General features: G+C 37.8%; 1 protein-coding gene across 4 annotated transcripts in view; it reads right to left on the reverse strand.

Moving 5' to 3' along the window:
* The window catches only part of VTI1A (vesicle transport through interaction with t-SNAREs 1A), a 286,494-nt gene that overhangs the window by 249,656 nt on the left and 23,531 nt on the right, over positions 1 to 13,307 (reverse strand). The window lies entirely within an intron of this gene.

A 13,307-nucleotide genomic window follows, 5' to 3' on the forward strand; every position in this document is an offset into this window, starting at 1 on the left:
TCAGAAATATATACTTGATTTTATCTTTCATTCTAGAACATCATGCTGCAGAATAGACACACACACACACAACCATTCACAATATTAAATTATGTTAGTAAGTAAAACAATCCACAATGTAGACAAAGATGTGGGTAGATTTGAAATGTGGCAACAAGAAGATCAAAACAGCTGCAAAATATGCCAGTAAACAAAAGCAGCTTGCTCTCAAATACATATAACATTTACAAATATGTCTACATCAGTATTAATATAATAAAGTAAAAAAAATGTGGCGAGCATTACCAATTATTTTCCACGTAAAACACTGAACACATTTTGCTTATACAGAGCCTTGTTTCATGCAGCCCGTGAGTATATATTCCCAAGTACTAAACATCCATCGAGTCAAGGACAAAAAGATTTTTCAGATAAAAACTAAAAAGAATTAGCAGGAGGGGAAACTACACCCAAACTGTAGTCATTTAAGTAGGAACAGCAGAGAGGTGCTCTTAAGTGCAAATATTTCTTGTTTCAGCATTGTTTGCTATGCTCAAGGGGGAAAAAAACTGTGATAAGAGATTTGAAAAAAAAAAACTTTGAAAAGTTTAAAAAACATGTAACTTAAAACTAACATCACTTCCAACACAGAAAGGTTAAGTTGTGGGGTTGACATTTGCATTTGTTACGATGTCAACGCTTCCTGCCTATCAGCCAACATACAAACAATATCTAAAGATGTCATCTACATATTTATACCAAAGGAGTTTATGAACAAGACCTGTCAGTATATTCTAACACCTCTCCAAAACGTCAGCTTTCATCAGGTGTAAACACAACATGTATAATTTATTAGTTTAGTTTAATATAAGAAGTTGACAATCAGACGTCACCACAACTATTGATAAGGTAAATAAGGACTATAGGAAAATGTCAAAAAGTTATTAAAATGTTTTGCGCCATCGTGAGTGAAATTGGATTCATTGGCTCTTGCTTATCCATGCACATGTTGCACATTTCCTTTTCTGGTCCCTTATGGACCAACACAACAGCAACAAACTGAAGAATAACAATTAAATAATAATGTCATTTTAAAATGATTGAAAGAAATTCATTATTTCTAAACACATGTAAATATTAACCCTGAAGTATTTGCTTCCACTTTAATGCATTCTGGGATCACATCCTTATTCCAAGATTCCTCAGGTCACACATCTATTATCAAATATTACCATTCCTTCCCTTTTTAGTTTACAAAATATGACTTTCCATTGTGAAAGTCTGCAATCAAGACTAATTTACTATCATATTGTCACAAACAACCAATTGCATGTGGCGTTACTCGTAGGAAAGGCACAATTCGATGAATAATAAATGCAATAAAGTTTCCATATAGCAGCAGCCTTGAAATTTGCTTTAAGCAGTTGGAGGGTTGTGTGGTTTCCGGGCTGTATGGCCATGTTCTAGCATACGGCCATACAGCCTGGAAACCACACAACACTCCAGTGATTCCGGCCATGAAAGCCTTCGACAATACTTTTATAGTTGTCACTACCACTATAAATTGTTTCTATCCATTTCTAGAAAAATATATACAGGAGATGTACTTCACCAAAACCTAAGCATCATGCTTCATATGTGGATAGAAGCTTATGTTGGGGCTGCCTTTGGAGATAGTTTGGAAGCTGCAACTCGTTCAGAGATTGGCAACCAGGTTATTAACTCGAGCGCCGGGCAAGAACCACTCCCATGTTACAGCAGCTCCACTGGCCACCAGTCTGCTTCCGGGCTAAATACAAAGTGCTGGTCATTACCTATAAAGCCCTAAATGGTTCGGGTCCAAACTGTTTGAAAAACCACATCTCTGTTTACAAACCAGCATGAGCACTGCAGTCACTGGAGGAGGCCCTCCTCTTGGTCCTGCCCCCATCTCAAGTGCGGTTAGTGGGAATGAGACGGGGGCTTCTCCATGGCCACGACCTGCCTCTGGAACTCCCACCCCAACGGCCCTCTCTCTCCTCTCCTTCAAAAAGCAGTTAAAGACCTACTTAGGTAATTTAGCTTATGGAGAGGAGGATTAGTATACTTCACACGCAGCCTCGTTCCGACATCAGATATAAACCCCGCCCGTTGATGTGATTCAATATACCATGCTCGTATATTGTGTTTTAATTGATTTGATTTCTTGCTTAATTTCTATTGTTTTACTAGCTATATTGAGTTTGTTTATTTTATTTTTTGTTTTCTTTTGACCACTGTTTGTTGACGTTGGCGCTGAATGCTTGCCATTTTTTTTTATATTTTTGGCAACAGCCCTGAGTCCCTCTGGGGAAAGAGGATGGGTTATAAATAAAGTTGTCTTCTCCTCCTCCTCCTCCTTGTTCTTCTTCTTATTATTATTATTATTATTGCCAAGTGACTGGATTCTTGTACCCCCCCCCCATCTTTTTTTGGTAATATTTTCAACATACATACATATGGGACCAAATACACACTACATAATAATAAATACTCAAACCCCTTGAATAAATCAACCAAAGTAAACTAAGTAACAACAAAAGAATCTAAAACCTACAAGGCTTCTGAATCTTTAATGGGCATGTGGGAGAGACAATTTCAGCAGGTGTTGTTTGTCATAGAAACAACATCTCCTAAAATTCAGTTTTCTAAACAACTATTCAGGAGCCCTGTACTGTATTTCCTCTGGCAGTCCTAGTAGAACTGGTTATACATACCAAAACTTGTTTTAAAAAAGAAATCACGAAGGTTGCATCCACTTTAGTATACTGTATACTTAAGGATGGCTTTAATCAAACTACGACACACACAATCAAATAAACCCCGATTTCTTTAAAATAATGTTCACTTCCCAAGTTAACAATTTTACAGTGCATTTCAGAAAGAAAAAAATCTGTAAAATAAAATATGCAATTAAAACGATATAGGACATTTAGAACAATGGTCAAAACAAAATTCATAGTACAGAAGATGGGCTTGCATTTAATCAAGGCTGGATTGGAACAACATGGTCTATAAGACTAATTAAAATCTGTCAAAGGGGCAGCTATGAACATAATCCATAAATACAGCATCATTACAGAAAGCCATCTTTCTTATGCCCATCAACCAAGTTCATTCTACCATGAGGTGGAAATCTGTGGCCACTTATAAGCCCTGGACACATTAACATAGGTGCAATTGATCCTTTGATAACCTGCTCCAAGTAACAAGTACATAGCAGGATGACAGATAGTGTTAACTCAGTAGCCTAACCATGTAGGATGTTTTCCCTTCCAGCCTTCATCCGTTCCAACTATAAGTGTCAGGATTTCATTTGCCCTGGGAAGTTGGGGATCTCCCATGAGGTGCTGATGACAGAACTGCTTCTTTTCAGGAGAATCCAGATGGGGAATTATCTATCCCACTGCATCCCCCAGGCTCCCCAAAAACTCAATCTGGAGGGCTGGCAAACCTGATAAATGCAGTTTTCTAGCAGCATCAAAACCTACAGTAGAGAAGAAAGGGGACAAGTTCCATAGAAACAGCCAGAAGCACTATCAATTTAGTCCATAGCAAAAAGACTAGATTTTGTATGTTGTCTAAAGTTACGACGACAGTGACAGCACATTTAATTTAGGATATAGCTCAATTTGTTGCCCACAATTCAAAAGATTCATGAGTTTTGCATACATATGGACTTTGCACAAAGAAATTAGCTAAGCATCAGTTTCTATCAGAAAATGACTACACAGAATTGTTGTGATGACAAACCAGATAAAGATCTTACAGTGTATCTCTAATTAAATTACTAAATTTAGGAGAATATTCCATTGCTTCCTTCCCCCCCCCCCCCCCCGTCTCCTTCAAGTCTATGAAAGTCTATGATTTAACTGTCTCTTTCTTAATAAAAAGTTTAGAATGATCTTTGTCTATGAAAATATAGTTAATACCTAAAAATTACTAACAGATTTGAAATTGTGAGCAATTTTTAACTGTTTCCTTTCTAAAATGTTTTGTCATAAAGGGCACCTTATCAGGCCTCTGTGTAGAAGTTCATTTCCTGAACACAACTTCACCTTAAAAGAAAAGCTATGTTTTGACCATGGCAATTAGTCTCTTCATGTTCTGAACACTAAATTCTATTTTCCCATTAATTTTTAAACCTATGTGGCTCTAACTTAAAATAAACTGTACATCAAAAGAATGGTAAATAAACAGCCAGGAACACAATTTGACGAATTGGATTTATTTAGTTTATTTAGCTAAACAGGGTCCATTGGATCTCTTTAATAGGCTGACAGTTGCACTGGGCTGGTTAATAAAACATTCAACACAGTGTCTTCAGCCAATATAGAAATGCAAATCCCACCAGAAATATTTTATTCATGAAACAGTAATTTCAGTTACCACCAAAGCTAAAAAAAAAAAAAAAAAGGAAAAAGGAAAAAAAAACCTACAAAAACCCACTGCCCTAACTTTCTTTGCAAACAAACAGTGCCATCTAGTGCTGATATTAAAGGGAAACAAGATGAAATGGTTTAAAATGCTTTATAGTAGTGGGATATTCCATTTTAGCTGCACTTCTTGCCTTTTCTTTGAATGAACAAGTTATACTTAAAATTATTGTCAGAAAAACTGTGAAAGGTAAAGAGCATTGTAAGAACACCAACAGTCAGATAATCAGAAAACAACATTGAAAAGAAACTTGCAAAGGGTTGGAAATAGCTTTGGATGGACAGAAAGCAACCTGAGAGTATACTAAATGCATGTTTGCTTCTCTCAAGCACACAGTTGGTACACACAATTACATTTGTTTATCCACATAATATAGGTATTCTGTTTTACATATTTGTTTGTTTGTTTGTTTGTTTCACATATTTGTATCCCGTCCTTCTCACCCCAGAGGGAGACTCAGGCATTTATTTTTTTCACCCCCGGAGGGGGACTCGGGCATTCATTGAAACCCGGAGGGGTTTCACAACAGGCATTCATTCAATACTAACAACAGTAATCAATGATAAAAGCAATTAAAACAAATCATTAATGCTTTAAAATTACTAAAACATCATGCAGGTTTGAAATCACAGTCCAGGTCAGTCCATTGTCAATCACAAATTGGGTCTCATTCTAAATTGCTGCCTCTACTATTCAGTCCCATAACCAGGTTTTGAGTTTCATTCTAAAGGACAAGAGGGAGGGGGGCAATCTAATGTCATTGGGTAGAGAGTTCCACAGGTGAGGCATCACCACTGAGAAGACCCGGTCTCTCATCTCCACCAGTCGCGCTTGTGAGGATGGTGGGACCAAGAGCAGGGCCTCTCCCATCAATCTTAGACTTCACGATGGTTCATAGCAGGAGATACTTTCAGACAGGTAAGCTGGGCCAGAATCATTCAAGGCTTTATAGGCTAAAACCAACACTTTGAATTGTGCTCGATAGCAGATTGGCAACCAGTGGAGCTGACATAGCAGAGGGGTTGTATGCTCTCTGTATGCCACTCCGGTGAGCAACCCGGCTGCCATCCCTTGGACTATTTGGAGCTTCCAAGCAGTCTTCAAAGGCAACCCACGTAGAGTGCGTTGCAGTAATCTATTTGGGATGTAACATATTCCTACTTCTTATATTGAGTGCATGAGACCACATACAATACGTGATCATGGGCCAAAACCCCAGGATATAATTAGTCATGTCCTTAGGTTCAGAATGTCTGAACATGAGCCTTGGAGGGCTTTCTCCAGTACCACTCACATTACATTCAATGAAGATATGAGAAAGTGTCTTCTTGGTGGCCTCTTAAGATTGTGGAACTTCCTCCCACTAGAAACTAGGTTACGCTCTGCCAACCACCTGCACTCTTTTTTTGCCAGCTGCTAAAGACTTCTTTATTTACCCAGGCACGGGGCTGCATACAGAGAAGTATGGGGCCGCATGCCAAGCAGGGTGTTCCATCCTTGGCTCCTGCACAACCAGGTGCAGTAGCCGAGGATGGAACATTTGCTGTAGTGTAGTGCAGACTATGCCGGAGATATGTAGGCCAAAACAATAGAACACCAGCACAGAATAGCTAGTTATGGGACTTCCATTAGGGGATCTTTGACCTCACTTCCGGCCGGCGGAGCAGGGAGCAGTGGAATGCCGTGGAGGATGTATCTCTGGGGGACCTATGATCACCATTACCAGCAACCACATAACCCCCTCCCCCTCACTTATCTTAGTTCACAGCACCCCACACAAGTTAAATAATATCAAGACCAACAAAAGAAACCGACTGATGGATGAACAAAGAAGTCACTAAACAGATAAGTTAAATAATTAGTTTTTGGTTTATGAAATATAGTTATATATTACAATTATACATTTTTGTTATTTAAACCTTAAATATCACGAAACTATGGGTTTTTTTTTCTCCACTCGAGCTATGCTTTGTTTTTTGATGCATTTTTACACACCAAGCTCAAAAGGTTGCCCATCACTGCTTTAAGCCCATCTTTAAATTTCTTTTCCTGTCCACCAGCATTCCATTGGAGTAACTGCTTTGGGAGATGGTGCTTGGGCATTTGGACAATGTGGCCAGTCCAGCGGAGATGATGGTGGAGGAACATCACTTCAATGCTAGTGGTCTTTGCTTTTTCCAATATGCTGGCATTTGTCCGCCTGTCTTCCCAAGAGATATGCAGGATTTTTCGGAGGCAGCGCTGATGGAATCATTCCAGGAGTTGCGTATGATGTCTGTAGACAGTCCATGTTTCACAGGCATATAGCAGGGTTAAGAGGACAATGGCTTTATAAATTTATTTATTTATTTATTTATTTGGGATTCTTGTACCCCGCCCTTCTCACCCCGAAGGGGACCCAGGGCGGCTTACAGCTGCAAGGCGCACTTAGACGCCTGCTACACAACAATCATCACAAAAAAAAATAATATAACAGTACAAATTCCCACAATTCAACATTATCCAATAAAATCAATAAAATGATAAAATCAGTAAAAACAATACAAACCTGGATCTTCCTCCTACCCATCAGTGTACAATTAACTCAAAGATTTGTTTTGGTTCCATTTCGACAATCCTGCCGATCTTACACATCTGATTGTCTTATTTGGTTGTCATTGTCTAATTGCCTGGTTGCCCAAAGGCCTGGTTCCACAGCCATGTCTTCACCCTCCTCCTGAAGGAGAGGAGGGTTGGTGCTGTTCTGATTTCCCCCGGGAGTGAATTCCACAGGTGGGGGGCCACCACTGAGAAGGCTCTGCTTCTCGCCCCCACCAGCCTCACTTGTGAGAGTGGTGGGGTCGAGAGCAGGGCCTCCCCAGATGATCTCAAACTCCGAGGTGGGACGTAGAGGGAGATACGTTCGGACAGATACACTGGACCAGAACCGTATAGGGTTTTGTAGGTTAAGACCAGCACCTTGAATTGGTTAAGACAAGCACCTTGGTCTCTCTACAGATGTCCCAGTCCTCAAAGACCCTCTGCTTAATTCAAAGAATGCTGCATTCACAGAGCTCAATCAATGTTGTATTTCGGTGTCAATGTTGACTTTTGTGGAGAGGTGGCTGCCAAGGTGGTGGAAATGGTCAACATTTTCTAATGTTACACCATTAAGCTGTATTTCTGGCATTGCAGAGGGATTAGCTGGTGACTACTGGAAGAGCACTTTGGTTTTAGTTTTCATATTTTAATATGAATCCAGTCTAGGGGATCCCTTAAGCTTTCTTTGTTCTTTGAGAGGAAGGGTTCAGTGGGCATCTCTTCTACTATTAAGATTTGGGTACTTCTTAGAAACTTACACCAGTGGTGAGCAATTCACTATTAGAATCAAAGCATCCATGGGAAAAAAGGGAAATTGTTCCATATATGTATAAATCCTTCTTTGGGTGGTATAATACTAAGGGAGGGGATTTTGTGTTTGTGAACCATACCTGGAACTGCCAGCTTATAATCACGAGATCCTGTGTAGAAGGTAGTGGAGAGTTCCTCAGCTATGCTGCAGAATGACTTAGGAAGGGAAAAGACAGGGGAATGCATCCCTGCTGGTTCTCCTAGACTAGTCAGGAGCTTTTGATTATGGTGTCCTATGGGGAGGTTGACTGGATGTTATAGACATTGTGCTACCATGCTTCAACTTTTATTTTGATGAATGGTTCCAGGAGATTGCTGCTATACACCATGCATATTTTATTCTGGTGAACCTTGGGGCTCAATTCTTGTCTTCCATGCTTTTCAACATGTATATGAAATTGCTGAGAGATGTCAGCTCTCATACTGGTGAGGTATCATCTATACAAGGATGATGCTTAGCTATGTTTTATCTTTTAAAATACAGGTGAAGAAGTGAATTCTGAGTTTGGTTCTGGAGTTAGTAATGGCTTGGGATGAAAGCCAATAAACTCTTGATCCAGGTAACAATGAAATAGTTGTAATAGGCAGTCTTCTTGCCTAAACACTACTTAGTAAATGGTGTTCAACCTGCTTTACATAGATTTGCATTTCCATGGAAATAGAAATTAATAATCTGGAGATGCTCATAGTCCCAACTCTATAGCTGAGATCTATCTGGACTTTTATCAGCTTTGGATAATATACCAACTTTCATACTGCAGGACAGAGACAGGCTGTTTACAGTTACCTATACTCTGCTTTATTAGATTATTACAAGGTGTCATTTATAACTTCTATATTGTATCTTCTACACTGGAAACGTAATTCATTAGTGAGGCTGCTCATTGGTTATTTCAAACATATAATCCAGTATCACATCACCCATTGTAGTTAACAATTTGTGAGCATGACTCAAAGTGTTGATGCTAAATGATATAGGACCAATATATCTGAAAGAGCACTTTCTACTATATATTCCTGCTTTATCATCATATTTGAACAATCTTTCTGCAAAGTGGCATCCACAATGATGCAACTAGTGGCTGTGCATGCCTTCTCAGTGGTTCACTTATGGAATGCCCTTCCAGATAGATACTCCTGACATCATTCTTGATTAATGTTTTTGTTTGCATTTCCATTTGAACTGTTTTGAACTTTTATATATGCAAACTTTAAAACCAATATATCATTTTGCAAAGCAATAGGAAAGAATACCGTTACTTTTACTCTCACATCAGAAGCGACTTGCAGTATCTCAAGTCGCCCCTGAGACACACACACACACAAAACATTTACTTTTCAACTGTTTCCTTACCTTTTACCCATCCAGGAAAGGAAAAGGACAAGAGAAGAACTGCATCTTTTTTCACTACCTCTGAGACTTTAATGCAACTGATACTGAAACCTTTGTTGTAATCGTCTTCCTATTAATTGTATTTGAAGGAGTGGCAGTATGCTAGAGTAATTGGATGGAAACAGTATTACTTAATCAACCAATCATCCTCTTCCCTTTTAACTTGCTTTGCTAACCTTTCTTAAATCCTTCTTGTGCAGTTCATGAGCCATGCATAGAACAAGGCTCTGTAAGCTGTACCCTAAAGGCTCATGTGGAAACAAATAAAGTGAGCTTAACTTGAAATAGTCCCTAAGGAATCTCAATTAAGACATCCATAGCCCTAGAGGTTAATTATAAATTAAGATTGTTAAATTGTCTTTCACACTTCCTTCTAAGAGATCACTTCATCACTGGTAAGTTTAATAGAGAAATAACTATATTCTGTCATATGCATACCACAGAAGAAAATTTAATAGGCTCCTTTCAATTGCAGGAAGAATTTAACTTTCTAGTAACTTGAAAATAATACTGAGTTTTAGCCAACTGGTTAGTTGTTCAGTTTCATCTGCAAGCTGCAAAAATGCTGCATTTATCTCCGCTCAGAACCAATGGAAGATCCACATGAAAGATACTTTTTTCTTATAGTTTATTTTGGTAAATGGATTATACTGATAAACACGCAGACTTGTTTTTTGGTATATTTAACCTGCTGATTCCAAAAATGGCACCAGTTTTCCTCTCTCAGCTCTAGTTTTGAACATATGGAACATCTACCAATCACCATCTGCTTGCCCACAGAAAACCATAATAATATCTAAGAAATTAGAGCTGATGCAATCTATCTAATACAATCCAGTGTTGTTTGTATGATATTAATATGTTGAAAGCCACTTTGGGTCCCTTCATGGGAGAAAAGCAGGATATGTATAAAGATTTACTATTATTATTTTTTGAACCAGTGTCCCAAAGAGCCCCAGGAACAGGCCTAAAAACCAAGCCACCAATAAGTTTTGTTGTTGGGCTATGTTATGGAAGGTTTCACCGTGGAATAAACAAAAGTATGAGACAGTGGCTGACCCATCTCACAATCTATTTCCCACACATATACTATAACTCGGCAGATGTAATTCTTCAACATACTAAAACAACATGCATTTCTTTAGCACACCGTCATGCATAAGTCCCTTCCCTTTATTTTAAATTACACATAGTCTTTTCTTCCTTCAAGATAATTTTTCAGGTAAACTCAGTGGATTCTGACCTCTCATCATCAAGAGACAGAGCATAACAGGCAGCTAACAAACCATAACTCAGGAATGGTAAATGGAAGAGAGGGAATCAGTTGAAATCTTTTGTGGTTTTACAAGATATTGGAGGGAAGGGTCACTACTTATGGTTCTTGGGTATTTTCTAGTTATTATTCTGTTGCATATCTCCTTTTCTAGAAGGACTAGCACAGTTCCTATGGTTAAACCTCAGACTTTTTTCCCCCTTTCCTTTGTGTTTGTGAGTGCTCTGTGATTTGCATGTCTAGTGTGACATTTCTAATATCAAGCCATAGAAATCAGCTATACCTTCACCTATTTCTTTCAATGTACCTTTAAAGATTAACTGATTTAACATTTTTCACCTTTAGAGGTTTTAACCTTTAAGCACTACAGTACTTATGAATGGGAGTCTCCAAGCAGGTGGTCTTGCTTTCGTTTTGATTTGATTTCAAAAAGTAGAGGTTCTCCTTGAAGTTACGGTGTGCTGTTTTGTAGACATGTTACTTTTTCAAAATATTATTTATTTGGAAGTAGTGGCTACAATGTTCGCACTGCTAATGTACACACACTTCTTCCTCTTTTATAGTCACATGTACAGACACATCCCTTTCAAAGTTTAGTGAACATAGAGGTGAATATGGTGTTTATGTTTAATTGTGATACTGTAATTACAAGTGTTTAACTTCTATTTATAATGTTAGAAAAACTGTTGTAAGGAGATGGCTTTCAGGCTGACAATATTTCTTTCCAATAGTAATTGAGAAGCCTACTACAGCTCCACATCTGGCCACAAAATAAAGCTAACACTATCACGACAGTGAATGAACTACACTGTATAAAAATTGGTAATTTCCCTAATGTTGAAAATTTACATTTTTTAAACTAACTAATTTCACATGATATTCTATGTTGCTGATTGTCTACCACATCTTCTTAACTGTACTTTTCCTAAAATATGGGTATAACCAAGATACAGACATTTACTTAATATATGATGAGCAACAAGGAGGGAGGGGGGTCAAAATAAACACTCTTTCTTTAACTGAATTCATACTACAAAGTTCTTAGCTTTGCGGGATCTAAAAGTTTATATACTTTAAAAAAAAGTATGACCATACATAACATACTGTTTTTTATGCTTTCAACTTTATTGGCGGTATCAACAATAGTGCTAAGATAGATGTATCAAAAAGGGAACTGAAGCACATTTCATATCAATTATAGATATCTGCACATATATATTATCAAGATCCATCAGGGAATATTTCTCTCTCCCAAACGTAAATGGTTTCCTATACTGAGAAATTAATATGGCTGTTTGTCTAATAAAGGGCACCAAAACAAATGAATTATGCATCTCTGTCAATGGTGAATGTGGCCATGAACATTAAATATGTTTTGCTGGTACAAGACCTCTCCATTGGATCTAGTTAGGGGCACAGAAACCACATGAAAACTGAAAAACCATGAATAAAAACCCCTATGAATGAAGAAAAAATCTCTAGGTACTCCACTGCAAGTATATGGTCAACTTCAGCCACAGGTTGACTATATAATTCATGCTAGAAAATATGCTAGGAGGCATACACTCTCTCTAGGAATCCCTAGATCCTCCAAGTCTATGGGTAACATATGGCAGATGTTTACCAAAGAGTTACATTGGAGGGCCAGAAGATTTACAGAGAGAGCATATCAATAAAATCCGCTGAAGTGAAATCCACAAATATGAAGGGCTGGCTGTAGCTGGCCAGTATATCAGAGAACATGTGTCACTGAGTCAGTATTTACTGCAGCACAAAAGCAACACCAGAGAACAAGTGCAATATGTTTAATATGTAGCACAACTGAAGTGTTAGTAAAATACAGCAATTGCCCATAACAGCATTTCTTCACACATTTAGTAAAGGTACGGTGATTAGTATTTGAGATATATATTATAGATCTTGCTTTAAGTGCAAGACCAACTTACAAACTGAACTCAACTAATCTATCTTCATTGCTGAAAAAATTATTGGAGCTGGATCTATGCTAAGAGCTGACATGGTAAGAATATTGGAGCAGGAAACGCTGATACATTAATTATTTCCACCTGAACTTCTTATGTTCTGCTCTCATTTATACATGCTGCATTAGGCACTCAAACATTAATGAAAATCTCTGGAAGAGAAACAGACCTCTCTGGCTAGGAACTGGAAAAAACTCATAGAATAATATATTAGTTAATTATAGCAATTATGAATATTAATTACTATAAGCACAAAAACACAAATATGCAAACAGATACAGTTTAAAAATTAAGAAATTTTCTGGATCAGACTAAGAATTTGTTTAGTTCAGCACTTTCTCAAGCAATGTGCATAAAACAGCATATTATCTGTGATAACATACATTATTATTAGCAATCAATATTATCCCCCACAAATAACCTCTCTTTCAAACCATTATTACATCTTCTGGAAATTAATTTCATAGTTTGTGCTATGGAAGAAAGTACTTTCTTTTCTCTCTCGTCTTTCACTCTTGCATAACAATTGGCCGTAGTGACAAGAAAGAGACAAAGCTCTCTCTCCATTTTATCCACATCATTTTATATACTGCTTTTGCATCCTCTCTTATCATTCTTCAAGATAAAAATATCCAAACATGTGGGAGCTACCCCAGCCCATTAATTATTTTGGTTGGGCTTTTCAACACATTTTTCTACTTCTGCGTCTTTACTTCAAAACATGTTCACAAGAATAATATATACTGTATTTTCTGGCATATAAGATTACTTTTTAACCCAGAAAAATCTTCTCAAATGTTATTTATACACCGGGTGTCATCTTATAGGATGGGTA

Source organism: Anolis sagrei, chromosome 3 (genome assembly GCF_037176765.1).
Source record: "Anolis sagrei isolate rAnoSag1 chromosome 3, rAnoSag1.mat, whole genome shotgun sequence".
NCBI lineage: Eukaryota > Metazoa > Chordata > Lepidosauria > Squamata > Dactyloidae > Anolis > Anolis sagrei.